This window comes from Cygnus olor, chromosome 2, assembly GCF_009769625.2.
Source record: "Cygnus olor isolate bCygOlo1 chromosome 2, bCygOlo1.pri.v2, whole genome shotgun sequence".
In the NCBI taxonomy this organism is placed as follows: Eukaryota; Metazoa; Chordata; class Aves; order Anseriformes; family Anatidae; genus Cygnus; species Cygnus olor.
Window position 1 is genome coordinate 92,506,708 of NC_049170.1, and position 14,222 is coordinate 92,520,929.

The 14,222-nt window shown below is 38.9% G+C and overlaps 1 protein-coding gene and 1 long non-coding RNA gene across 24 annotated transcripts in view; one reads left to right on the plus strand and one right to left on the minus strand.

The window, feature by feature from the left end:
* Positions 1 to 14,222, plus strand: part of LOC121065899 (poly(rC)-binding protein 3-like) — a 514,190-nt gene that overhangs the window by 287,578 nt on the left and 212,390 nt on the right. The window lies entirely within an intron of this gene.
* LOC121065902 lies at positions 1,861 to 6,966 on the minus strand. The gene is made up of 3 exons (XR_005817383.1): positions 6,901 to 6,966; positions 4,839 to 4,973; positions 1,861 to 3,278 (listed from the first exon to the last, which is right to left on the minus strand). It is a non-coding gene; the product is annotated as an uncharacterized LOC121065902 (long non-coding RNA).

Here is a 14,222-nt window from a genome sequence, read left to right on the forward strand (position 1 = left end):
ACGGTGCACTTGGCAAAACATTTTTACATAAATGTTTTGTAGGGCAGAGACTGTAAGGCTAGATGGGCTGTAAAAATTTCCTAGATGTGCTAGGAAATGTGTGCATTGCTGGTGCTAAAAATATTTAACTAGAAGACTAATTGCATGGCATTTTTCAGGCATTGAAATGAAGGAAAACTTGAAAAACAGCCAAAGGACCACTTTCTGCAGGCTTGTGCTGGGTGGAGCAGCTTGCTTTCTCTGCACAATCTGCTAGTTTGTCTGGACAGCCAAGGCCTTACAGGAGTGTCCATTTCTCATGTACCTCTCAAGACGTGGCAGTTCCTCCATGTCTAGTATTTCCAGGTGAAAAGATTGGGCTGTTAAGGTACCTGAACAATTCCTTTGAGTAACAGCTTCTGTCACAGATTTTGGCTGACATAGGCTCCTCCTATTGCTTGGTCCTGTCTCAGCAAAGTATCGTGCGTACTGTCATGTAAGGTTTGTGTGGCATGCAGCTTCCTCCACGGAGATGAAACTATTGCTAGGCTTCCTGTTATCATATTTGGCTGTTGGAAAGAACAAGCTACAAAGCTCTGTCCTGTAATACAAAGTATCTTCTTTTCCAACTAAAAAAAAAAAAAATTTCATAGGAAAAAAAAGAAAAAGAAAGTATTAACTACATTACAGCTGTGGTCAAGGGTTTTCACATCATTTTAAGGCAAATGTGTTTAACCCATCTCAAATTTATTTCAGTACAGTTGAAAACATGAAATAGACACGTTACTGTACTCTACAAATGATTCTGGGTATAAGTAACTTCTAGTTCAGGTTTGCATTGAACTTTTCAAGTAGTTTCAACAGCTGCTAGAATACAATAATGCATTAATTTAGGAAAAGACTCATCATTTTCTTTATATATATATTTATATATGTACTTTAAAATATTTTTATCTTAGGCAAATCAGGTAGAGGAATTTCCTGTTCCATCTTTATTTTTAAAAAGCTGACTGTAACTAACCTATCCATGAAATATTCTTGGTGCATTACTGCATTACATATCATTCATCTGCAGAAGTAACAGCAAAAAATAAAATAATAATAGAAATAATAATTTAAAAAAATATATTAGCATCAAGAATTTTAATGTTGCAAACATATTTACTGTTGCAGCTTCCCATGCACCATCTGAACAGCTTTTGAGGAGAACAGATTTTGCAGACAAACCAAACTACAAAGTTATCAGAGGCAATCATACTGAAGTTACATTTTTGGTGTTAATTATTAAAATAAATTGGAAAAAAAAGAGCTTTATTGAACTTACCAACAACTGAAGTGGACATAGAGATACAAAAATTTTTGGAATCTTCCAGTGATCAGGGTCTGAAAAAAAGTGAAGAAAGTATCTGAAGGAATGGGGAAAATTAAAGAATTGATGGAGGTATTCATATCAAGTTGGGGGGAAAGAAGTTCTTGCCCAATCTCTGAATACTGAAACAAGTGTGCTCTCTGTGTTTGGTGCAATCATTTTGTATCCCACTTATTCAAGACATGCAATTGTGACTCTATCTGGTGCATAGAAACGTGGAAGAATACAAAGAAATTGAAAACACTTTTTGGACTTTATTGAGCAGTATATTTCAAGATGTCTATTCTCTCCAGCCTAAAGCATATTAAAAATAGTGAGGAGAAATCACATTCTGTTAAGTGTCTGTAAACAATGATAAAGCTTTGAAAACAATTACTGAGAATAATTTGCTGTTTATAGTTTATTCAGAACAATATGTGCTTGGTACAGTTTTTTTAAAGGATAATATGGGTGTTTTAGAAACAGAAATCTAACACAAAAACAAAGTTACAACTCCGTGTGTGTGTGAAATTGTGTGTGTTTATATACTTTTGTAAAAGGCTGTATGTGCCAGGTGTTGCATTGCTGAGGAACACCCTGACCTGTAATAAGTATACACTGATAAGCAAAATCTTTACTGGAAATCCATGGCATGTATAAAACACTTCTCCCTTTGAGACCGTTTCCTGAAATGTGTGCTAGACAAGTCTAATATGTGGAATTCCTGCTTTAGGTGATTCACCTCTTGACCACTGCAGGGCATTTATCCAACACTGATGGCTCCTTTACTCAGTTCTGCTCTTTCTAATTTTTAGCAGTGAATCCCAGAAGAAAGCAAATGCTAGGGATATGAGAGACAGACAGCGTAACAAGTAATATGCATTAAAAAATAAGCATAAAGAAAAAAAAAAAGAAATACCACTGTCTATATTATGAGGCCTGGTTATACTACAGCATTTGTTGACATTCATTACACAGTAGTATTGGAAGTGATTGGTTTCCTCAGGTGCTTGAAATCATCTGTAAATCTTGAAACTGCATGAAAACTGTTAGCAAATGTTCGTTTTAGGGAGTCCTGCTGAATGTCACTATGCATGCTGGCCAAGAACTGCCTGTTGTTGGACATGAAACCCACCACAATTGCTCATGTCTGTTTCTGGCAGAAGGATTTTCTGAATCTGCTGGCAATAATTTTATTTTACCAGAACACTACATTCCAGAAGTTCATACCAGGGTTCCCTGCTGCTATTTAGAACATCCCTGTACATCCAAGCCTGGCCTCTACCCTGTTCTTATCTTATTCTCTGTGAAATACCAGAGCGTCCTGCTCTAAAAGGATGGGTTTGTCTTAATCTCCGATCACCTGCTGAATTACCACAGCAGTACTTACTGCAGATGTCATGTACCTCTTGATGGAACTGTGGAATAACATGAGTGCACTTGTGAAGCCACACTTGTTCTGCAGCAGCAAAACCCAGAAGCAGCGCTGAATCAAAGCCACTTTTGTTGTTCTAGTCCTATATAGCTTGTCTTAGGACAAGAGGACCAGAATCCCTGGTATGGTAGACAAGACATTGTATGATCATTTCCCTGAGAATCATTCGTGTCCCTAATTTGCCTAATATGCTGTATTTACAATTGCATTTGGGGGGATGTCCTAGTAAAATAGACTTATTTAAAGATTCTTTGAATTTTGCACTGCAAGGTCTATATTGTACTGTAAGGCATCTCAATCTCACCAGAAAGAGAGAAGAAGATAACTTTGTCAGCAGCTAAGCACAGAACATGTTGAATCTGGGGAATTATATAGCACCAATAGTTCTTCAGATAGCTTGATCCTGAGAAATCCAGTCCAGGATGACCTTCACACTTTTGTTTCGAAAAATGTCTTGGGGTTATCTGGTATTCCAAAGAAGCTAGTATGCAAATCAGGTCCTGTGACGCAAAAATCCTTAGAAGAAAAAAAAAAGAAAAAAAAAAAAAACTGAAGTGAATTTTTATAACAGTTAGTGTTTCTCCTGATACAATCTTGATTTTGAACCTTAGTGTTACCCCATATTAAAGCACAGGTTAATTGTCAGCCTGCCACACCGGCATGTATCACTTAAGCCACTGCACAAGCTGATTGAGATGGACGCTGCATGGCTCCGGACCCAGGGTACGCTCATCTCAAGACAGAGTGCTTGACAGCTAAGTGTGCAGGGTGTAAAGAGGTCGGGTGACTTGAAATTGTTTTGATAGCTCTGTGGTCTGGAGAAGCTTGTCGATTCATCTGTTTCTTAGTTCCAGTTTATCTTTAACTGAATTATGAGGCATGAGAGTATTCTGGTGTGTGATCTGCTTTTCTGTCTCGTGGAGGACAAAATAACCTAACAGGTGTGACCAGCGTGACCTTAGTGCTTGGGCATGAAATGAGCAATTAGAGTAAGTAAACTATAAAATATTCATAGCACATGATACTGTCGTGATTTTCTGGCAGATTGATTGCTTCAGTCAGGCTGAGGGGACTGGCTGCCAAGAATTTATATTGGCTAGCAAAAAGCACTCACAGTAATAGTTCCTTCTGGTAAAAATGACAAAATGCTGGAGGTCAAAGCACATAAAACACCAAGTGAAATAAAAATGACTCTGTTGTGACTCTATTCTCTCCTATGTGAAGAGCTGCTAGTCCTGCATGCTAAACTATCTGGCAGATGGTTGGTTGCTTTGCTCTGTGTAACACTACATTAAGAGTGTCAAAAACCTCTTATTATAAAATGGATTCCTGATAAGGAACTACAGGCAGAAAGGTTATAAGGTTATGGTAAAAGCTACTCCACAGAACTTGTCCTCACTAAAGAGTTAACTCAAATTGCATACACTCAAGCAAATGCCCCTCAAGTTAATGTGGCTTGAATGAGGAAAGCCATCCTGTGAATTAACAGCATAGTAATACAGAATAGCTGTGCTAGTAGCTGATTTCAGCTGATGCTAAATTTAGGTTATTTCCAACAAGGCTAACTCCAGTTAAAAGTGTAACTATTCTTGAATGGAGGTTGCCAGATTATTTTGGTTTTGTGTGTGTGTTTTTTTGTGTTAGTGGGTTTGGGTTTTTTTTCATCATGAATGTGACCTGAGTTATAAACAACGCATATGTTAAAAGAAGCTAGCTCTGTGTTTAAAAAAAAAAAAAAGTAATGTACATCTTAATCATGTGGTGTTTTCAGATAAGTCAGTGACCAACAGGACAGAGTGCTAATATATAGACTAGAGAATCTATCTGAGATGAAAGGCAAGGAGTTAAAACAACTCATGAAGTGCCCTGATTTTGAGAAGTGTTGAATATCCTGCCACCTTGAAAGATCTTTAGAAGACTTAGGTTGAAGACCTGATGACATTGTGTTGTCTGAATGAGAAGTTTGAAGGGTTCTGAAGAGGTCTCAGGCCACCCATACAGATCTTCTCAAGCATCCCATAAGATCTCCATGCAGTACCCAGCCCTCTTCACAGGCTTAGAGAGGCATTGTCCTACCTGTGGCTGGAGGGAGATCTTGGGTAGGATGCTCTGACTGAAATTTGCATGTTTCTTCCTTTTGCTGAGAGCATTTACACTGGGGAAGCTAGCAAACAGGACTTAATTCTCTCACTGAAGTTCACAGGAGTTTTGCTTGAATAAAAGGAAGAAGGCACATCCTCAAGTTTGCAGACAAGTTTGTGGTTATATCAGATGCAAGAGAAAGATATGCTTAAATAACTGTGAATGGCTGTCACAGAAGAGACAAAAAACAGTCAGGTGTATAACACAAAAGAGGAACTAGCTAGTAAACCATTACCTACTGCTATAAAACTATAAAACAAGGGCACTGCTGAGGCATTGAAGGACAGAATATTACTTTGCATTTCTTTCTGACAATATTTGTTACCATCCTGGTGGCTACTGAGGAGCAGTAGTTGAGGAATGTTTAAATTCTCTTTAAAAATCATTTATGAAATGATATAAATTGAAAAATAGTTGCCTGTGAAGATGGAACACCTTATCTGAACGGGGTCATGTCTCTAGAGTACATACTCAGTTCAGCAGTTGTTTGAAATATGCATCATTTTGCTCAATAGCTACACAAGTCTGACAGTTAAATACAAGTTTATAAGCAGATTAGGGGCAATGCTTTATAAATTAGTTTTAAAATAGATGCAAAAAGGACAGAAGGGAAATTCCTTCACTGAATTTCCATGTTCAACTTAATCCAAGACAGGCCAACTTTCCATATCAGTTCAGATCAAAGACAGGATACTAAGCTTCTTTTTTTAATGGCTGGATACCCAGGCTATTTCATGTGCAAGGTCAGAAGCTAATTTCCTTCATTTTGAAACACTGAGGAGACATGTCTGTGCTCAGGACAACATGGGGGGCACAGCTTGCTTAAATCCAGCTCATGATTTAGCCATTCATTTCCTTATTCTCTCTTTTCTTTGATATGCTTTCAAAAATTAAGTAACTACAGTTTTATTTCATATCCTTTAAAAAAACTGGCACAGTTTCACATAAGTGCAGAAAATATATGTGAGGAAAAGAAATACAGCCAAAGCTAATCATGAAGGTCTGACAGTTTTTCCTATTGTCATAATTTCAGTTGAGAACAAGGGCTTTTTGTTTATTTGAGGAGTCTTGTTTTCTTTTATATCAAAATATTCTAATGTGAAAAAGCTCTGTCATTATATTGTTGTAAAATGTCCTTATACCAGCACAATGTGTTCCCCATCCCACTCAGGTACAATTCTGTTAGTTTAGGTAATTTCATATTGTTATACGGTAGCCTAGTGACTGAGCTACTTCAACAGGTACAACCATCAATTGTGTGCATAAACACCTTGCATGCTGATCTTAGATATTCAGAACTGAACTTTGGTCAGTAATACACCTGCAGATTTGATGTAGCAGCAGTAAAAGCAAGGGAAATGTTTCCACTTTCATCTTGTTTTGCTGGGAGTAGAATCAGAGTGATGAAATGTTTCTCGATCTTTGGGTATAAGTGTATCTCTCTTCCTATGTGACAATACCTTTCTACTCTGCATTACTTCTGATGTCTTACTCAGAAGAGTAAAAACTGGAAAAATTGCAGTTGTCCTTCAGTTCCATCTTGTGATTTTTAGCTATGGAGCTAACACAGTGGCAATGACTTTATTATTGGCCACTGTGATTTAATTCTTTTTTGTTTAGTTAGGTAATTGAATGTTTTTGTCAGTGTTAGAACCTTGATTTAGAGGGGAGAAAAAAAAAAAAAAAAAAAAAAGGTATTTTGGTCTACAAAAACATCTGTTACAATTTGGCAGTGAACATTTAAATACCCTGATGCTGTGGGACAATAAACATAGGTGGAACAGTCCTGGAGATCTCAGATCTCATCTCATTTGCACTCAACGTCCTTTGGTACCAGCTATTGCTTCTCTAGAAGGCTCAATTTTCTCTCCAGTTTTAAGGACTTCAAGTTTCCTTCTTTCTTTCCTTCTTTCTTTCTTTCTGGACACATGAAACTATATGAACCTTAATGTGGCAATCATAGATAAAAGACCATTATTTCTCGGTACCTCCTTACCCTGTTGTTTGTTGTATCTTTAAGAATTTCCCCACCTCATAAGCTAACGTCCAGGAAGGAGGACAGCTCCTGTAATTTGAAGTAGAAGATATTCAGAGCATAGATCTAGGGCAAATAATTCACAAGAAGCATTTTATGGTGTGAAAGAAGAAAGAGCTCTAGTGCTCTGATCTAAAACCATGATTTTTAAAAATACATTTACCAATTAAAACACAGTATGGCTTTCTTTGCTAGTTCTTTGAGGCTGGTTTGTTCTTTTTGTGAGACAGATACTTCTGTATCACATTTCACCTGTTCAACAAGAAATAAAATTGGTTGGTGGGAGAATCTCATCATTTCAGAGTGCTTTCAAGAAGTTCCTTACGTTTCTCTTGACCTTCTGCAGGTGACTATGAAAGGCACAGCTGTAATTTGGAAGCAGGACAAAGTAACAAAAGGTTCAATGACATTATATCTTTTCTTGCAAGGCTACAACTTGTGTTTCATTTGGGGCCAGGAGCTCTAAATGTTCTTTTTAGGGTTTTATGGAAATTCAGCAAGCCAGTAAAGTAAAAATCAATTAATGTGTAAACTTTTTTCTTCTACAAAATTGATTAAAACAGACTAGTACAATCAACAAATCAAATTTGTAGTTGGAGTCACATTGATTTTGTTTAGCAGATTAAATTGATCTTCTAATGAATTAGTATCTGTGTGAAATTAAATCAACAGCATTCAGTTGTAGGTGGAAGGAAGATTCAAATTATGAAGTGCAGCACAACCACAGAAGTGTAAGTGATTTAACCAAGTCTCCATCCCTTCAAGGAACAGTGGTGCCAATCAGATTTGCTTCATGAATGACTTTTTTCTTTCCCTTTTTTTTCCCCCTAATTGCTCTTCAGCTATACAGAAGGTGGGATTCACATTGCCAAAATATAAGAGTTTACAGTCTAAATGTTGATGTCTGCAGTAGCTATGTTTCTCAGATAACATCTTTTTAGTTGAGAGAGAGCCATAAGCACTTGTAGCATGCAAATCATTTAATCCTAAATTGTTTAAAAAAGGTCATGTAAATCATACCTGACAAGTATTTATTTCTCTGCATTGACTCCAAAGAAAGCATAGGATACTAGTTTGGCTGTAGACATCTAGACATCTGCACTGTAGATATTTAATATTAGGTGGGAATTATCTTATCAAAATGTCTTGATTCTTTTTTTTTTTTTTCCCCAGAAGATTAGTTTCACACAAACATACTCTTGCTATCTCCAGTGAAGCATGCTTATTGAAGGTAACGTTTGCTAAAATGTAGATACTGAAGTGTTAGCACTTCTTACACCCACAGATGTGCATTCACACCTTGTGAAGTGTTACAAGATCAGTAATAAGGAGGCAGGAAACTTCACTGTAATAAAATACAGAAGAAAACGAAACGGTACTTAAGGAAAAAAAAATAAAAGTATGAAAAAGCCCCTCTGTTTCATCTGATGTGGAATTGGGATCTTCAGAAGTAGTAGTACAGATTAGGGGGGCCAAAGTATGTCTGTGGTTTGCAAATCAAGACAGTAGGATTTTGTACAGACCATAAAACTAGCAAGTTACTGACCATTTGGGGTCATAGAGGTCTAGGAAAAATGCTCCATCTCTGGAGCATAGTAGGACATCTATGGTTTCAATCTCCTGTCTCCTTCTCAAAGAGAATTTAAGCAAACCTTTGTGCGTGGAGATCTGCTCCATGTGGGACCCATGGGCTGCAGGGGGACAGCCTGCTCCACCAGGGGCCTCTGCACAGGCCGCAGGGGAACTGCTGCTGCCTGCCTGGAGCACCTCCTGCTGCACTCACTTGGGGGGCTGCAGGGCTGCTTCTCACTCCTCTCCCAGCTGCTGTTGTGCAGCAGGTTTTTCCCTTTCTTCAATTTTCTCTCCCAGAGGCCCACCCAGCGTCGCTCCCTGGCTCAGCTCTGGCCAGCAGCAGGTCCTTTTGGGGCCAGCCGGAGCTGGCCCTTATCTAACATGGGGCAGCTGCTGGATTCTTCACAGAAGCCACACCTGCAGCCCCCCGCTACCAAAATCTTACCACATAATCCCAATACAACACCTTATTGAACTAGAGAGACCACCTCCAAGAGGGCAGCTTTGTCAATGCTTTTCCTGTGGGAAATGTTTCAGTAGGAATTTGCACCCCCTTACAGAGACAGTCTGGTGCCTCAGGTCCTTCAGAAACCAAGTTGTTCTCATTTCTTTGCTCGGGAAGCTATTGTATTTTCTCTCTTCTGTGGCAGTCAAGACTTCCCCTTATTCTGCTTGAGTCAGCCATCAAAAATGATATTTTATATTTCCTGTGCCTGTTTAAGACATTTTCTCTCATGCTGAGGCCTGGTCTACATGTCATGGTCTTGCTAGGGCCACCCACCAGGAACACAAGGTGAGGAAGGGGGAAGGAAGACCCTATTAGATATGTTTCCCATTGCAGCACAAGCTCTGGTGTAGAGCAGTTATTCTGGAAGAAAAAGAAATGTTACGTTGATTTCTTTTGTGTAATTTGATGTATTGACTGTCAGCTGTATTGGCAGAAGACTACTTTGTCAGTGCCTCCACAAGGGAAGCCTTACAAGCTGTATCAGTATTTTGTCAAATCTTGAGTTGTTGGAATAAATGTATGTAAGTCTTCAGATACATTTAAAAGCTCAAGAGTAAATATTCATCACTTGTAAGATTAAGGAATCTAATCATGTTTTATAAGAGATATCCTCTTGAACTCCACCTTTTTCTTATCAGGTACAATAACTTCGTAAATGATTCTGAATAGGAGGTTCTTATTTATTTTGGTAATGCACTCTCTCTGATACAACCAGCCTTTGTAGAGGATACTTACATTTCCTTGACTGTCATTCAGCTGGTCAGCAGATAACCTTCTTATCCTAGCATTCTCCAAAGTTTTCCAAATAGAACTTATCCTTATCTAAATTGGATGCTCCAAGTGCTGCTCTGAAAGCTTTTCTTCATGCAGCTGAGAGCCAGTGGCAACACCTTCTTGCTGAAGCATTTTTTTTCTCATGAAAAGTAAGTAATCTGGAGGGCAAAAAAAAAAACTGTGAAAAAACACAGCATCTAAATTCTTCAGAACCCAAGTATAATTTAATTCACACAGACAAGCTTCATTAAAGGAATATTAATATAATAACCCAAGGCAGTGAAAGAAGGGAAGCATAGGAGAGGATTAAATACCAAATGAATACACACAACAGGTAATGCTAAGGAGGTTTTCCATCATTCCTGGCCATTGGAAGTTTATCCATTAATAGTTTTAGGCTTAACGCTAAATCATAAGATTTATAATTTGTATGGGAATGCTTCAGTTTTAATTTCTGTTTTACAAGTCTCACCTTGCACATAAGGCAATTGGGACCAAAACTAACTGACAACAAAGAAACTTGATCCATCTGCTTTACTAGCACTGCAACACTGCTTGAAGCTTAGAGAACATTCCTGTGTCATGTTTCCTCTCCTCTTGTGAAGCAGAGATCCCATTATACCTTTGTTGAACAATATCAGGAGGAAGTGAAGCAGCTTCTACTGTGAATTAAAGACTCAAATACAGTAGGATTTCTGAGAATGACAAAAGAGCTCCTTCTGAATTAAAGGAAAACATTCTGATATGTTACTTATATTTAAAAAGAACTCTTATTTATAAAAAAAAATAGAGCAAACAATCACTGAGATATTGTAAGCTAATATACATGCATATATGTACTATAGTCACTTTAATTAAGAAAAGAAATAAAATAATTAAAGAAAAAAAAAAGTAAACCTTAACAGCAAAGTCCTCCCCTAAAAAAAAAAATTGTCTACAAGAGGAGAAAGTATATTTTCTGTATGTCCTGTGTAAGGCAGAGATATATTTGGAAGCAAGGACAGATAGCCTGGGATGGATACAGTGATGTTGCCCAAGCAGCCAGTGATCAGGTTAGGAAAGCCAAAGCCCATTTAGAATTAAATTTGGCCAGGGACATCAAAGGCAATAAGAAAGGGTTCTATTGGTGATAAAAGGAAGACTAGGGAAATTGTGGGCCCTCTCTGGAAGGAAACAGGAGACCTGGTCACCCAGGATATGGAGAAGACTGAGGTACTTAATGACTATTTTGACATGACAGCCAACACGGCTTCACTAAGGGCAGATTGTGCCTGACAAACATGGTGGCCTTCTACAGTGGGGTTACGGCATTGGTGGATAGGGAAAGAGCAACTGACATCATCTACCTGGACTTGTACAAGGCATTTGACACTGTCCCCCATGATATCCTTGTCTCTAAATTGGAGAGACATGGATTTAATAGATGGACCACTCACTGGATAAGGAATTGTCTGGATGGTTGCACTCAAATTGTTGCAGACAGTGGCTCAATGTCCAGGTGGACATCAGTAACCAGTGGTGTTCCTCAGGGGTCTGTTTTGGACCAGCAGTGTTTCACATCTTTGTCAGTGACATGGACAGTGGGATCAAGTGCACCCTCAGCAAGTTTGCTGATGACACCAAGCTGTGTGGTGTGGTTGACATGCTGGAGAGAAGAGACGCCATCCAGAGGGACCTGGACAGGCTTGAGAGGTGGGCCTGTGTGAACCTCATGAGGTTCAACAAGGCCAAGTGCAAGGTCCTGCATCTGTGCTGGGGCAATCTCAAGCAGAAATACAGGCTGGGTGGAGAATGGATTGAGAGCACCCTTGCGGCAAAGGACCTGGGGGTGTTGGTTGATGAGAAGCTCGACATGAGCCATCAATGTGTGTTTGCAACCCATAAAGCCAACCATATCCTGGGCTGCATCAAAAGCAGTGTGGCCAGCAGATCAAGGGAGGTGATTCTCCCCTTCTGCTCTGCTCTTGTGAGACCCCACCTGGAGCACTGTGTTCAGATCTGTGGCCCCCAGCACAAGAAGGACATGGAATTATTAGAACGAATCCAGAGGAGGGCCATGAGGATGATCATAGGGCTGGAGGACCTCTCCTATGAAGACAGGCTAAGGGAGTTGGGGTTGTTAAGCCTGGAGAAGAGAAGGCTCTGGGGAGACCTTATAGTGGCCGTCCAGTACCTAAAGGGGGCCTACAGGAAAGCTGGGGAGGGACTCTTTGTCAGGGAGTGCAGTGATAGGACAAGGGGTAATGGCTTTAAACTAAGAGAGGGTAGGTTTAGATTAGTCATTAGGAGGAAATTCTTCACTCAGAGGGTAGTGAGACACTGGCACAGGTTGCCCAGAGAAGCTGTGGATGCCCCATCCCTGGAGATGCTCAAGGCCAGGCTGGATGGGGTTTTGGGCAACCTGGTCTGGTGGGAGGTGTCCCTGCCCATGGCAGGGGGTTGGAACCAGGTGATCTTTAAGGTCACTTCTAACCCAAACCATTCTATTATTCTATGATATTTATTTATTTATTTGTGACTCTGTTGTGCAATTATATTATGGTACTTTTGATATTCACAAGTACAATATTGCAAACTTGCCATTCATAATAAGAACACATGGGGAAGAGAGCACTTTTGTGGTGATGCTTGGTGAGGCTCTTTACAAGGGCCTCTATAATCTTTAGTAAATTTGGTTTATGCTATGCTTGCACACACACACAGAGAAAGTACATGACACAGGAAAATCTTTAGCTGTGTTAGAGCCAGCTCTGCTATGGTGCTTCCCCTCAGATAGCAACACCTGGTATGCTTTTCTTCCATACTCATCCACACGCAGGCAGAGCTCCATGCAACACCCAGATTAGCAGGTGTGCACAGCCACACCACAGCAGCAGTATGCAGCAGGGATGTTCAATTTGTATTTTAGCTTATGACTTTTTATAAAACTTTCTTTTGCATTTTGGTTTTGCTTTTGATTGAAACCTTTCCACCAGAAGTTTATTTCTGCCTAAAAACATTTAGATTAACTTTTCCATTCATAACCTTAGAACGCCATTACATTGTAAGACTGAGAGTGACCTAAGGTCATGATAAAATTGAATGGATCTTGGATAACCATTAGCATTGGATTGAAAATATAAGGTTTTTCACCTTGAAAGTGATTATGAGAAATTAACATGCCAAACCGAACATGTAGCCTCTTCATGCTTTACTGTTTGCTCTCCCTTTACAAGCTTTTCTACTTTGTATTCCTGTCTAGGTCCCAATGGAAACCTGGCAGAGAAAATCTCCTAATGAAACGTTTGTTTCTCTCTACCAGTGTATCTCTCTATTCCCTTACATTATAGCTCTACAATACGGTGTCTCCAACTGTTTTTCATCTTATTGAAGTTTTAGAAAAATTGAAAAAAGCCTTTGTAGAATTTAAGAATTCCTTCAAAGGAAAAAAAAAGTTTTTTTTTTCTACCTTTCTAATAGCAAATAAAAGTGTATTTGAGGTTATTTCCAGTTGATCAGGAAGCTTGCAAATTGTATTCACGGAACAAATAGCTTTAACAGAGCATGGCTATAATGTACTGTTCTGTGTTTATAAGCCAGCCTGCAGAGCAGGCTGTCGCTTGGGAAATTTCTACCTGTTGTTCCATTAACAAGCAAGGAAATAGCAGATCATTGCAAGGAGAGGAAATACTCAGAAATTATTATGTCTAAGACTTCCAATTAGCTCAGCTAGCACAGGTATTATGGAAATTTGGAGCATTTTGGTAGTCTTCCCCATTATTAGATTCATACATAGTGTATCAATATTCAGGCTTGTTCAGGTACGTTGTTTTTGCTAGGTAGTAGCTACTTTGCTGTCTATAATGAGGTTTTTGTTAGCATACTGATCACGAGATCATAGCTTTAATAAGTTTGTTTTCTGGTATGCTTGCATACATACATGGAGCTTGCCCATCTTAGTATAAAAATCTATTTGTGGGCTTTTTATTACCTAGTAATAGTAGTTTACAAAGCAGCAGTTTGAGTGTACTAATTGTACCATCTCCACTACAGATAGTTAAAAATCAACATCTTGCTTGTTGTTAAATTCGTATATTTGTGTTATTTGATGGGTATAGAATATAAGACATATGTTTGTGCTGCTTCTTTAGCAACCAGCATGTATGTGTCTATCTCTTGTGTAGCTCAGTGTATGCAATGTCACCCACTCACCTACTTCCTTCCCTACACCCAAATTCATACCTCACATTTTTTCTTCTACAGGAAGACGTCTAGCCTCTGCACAAATTAATTATGCTCTCCCTTAACAAGTTTTTCCACTTTGTATTCCTGGATATGGCTGAACAGAAACCTCTAAAGAAATCTTCCAATGAAAATCTTAATTCTCTTTATCTGTGTATCCATCTCTCTCTTATGTTATGGATCTACCACACAGTATTTTTAAGCTAGG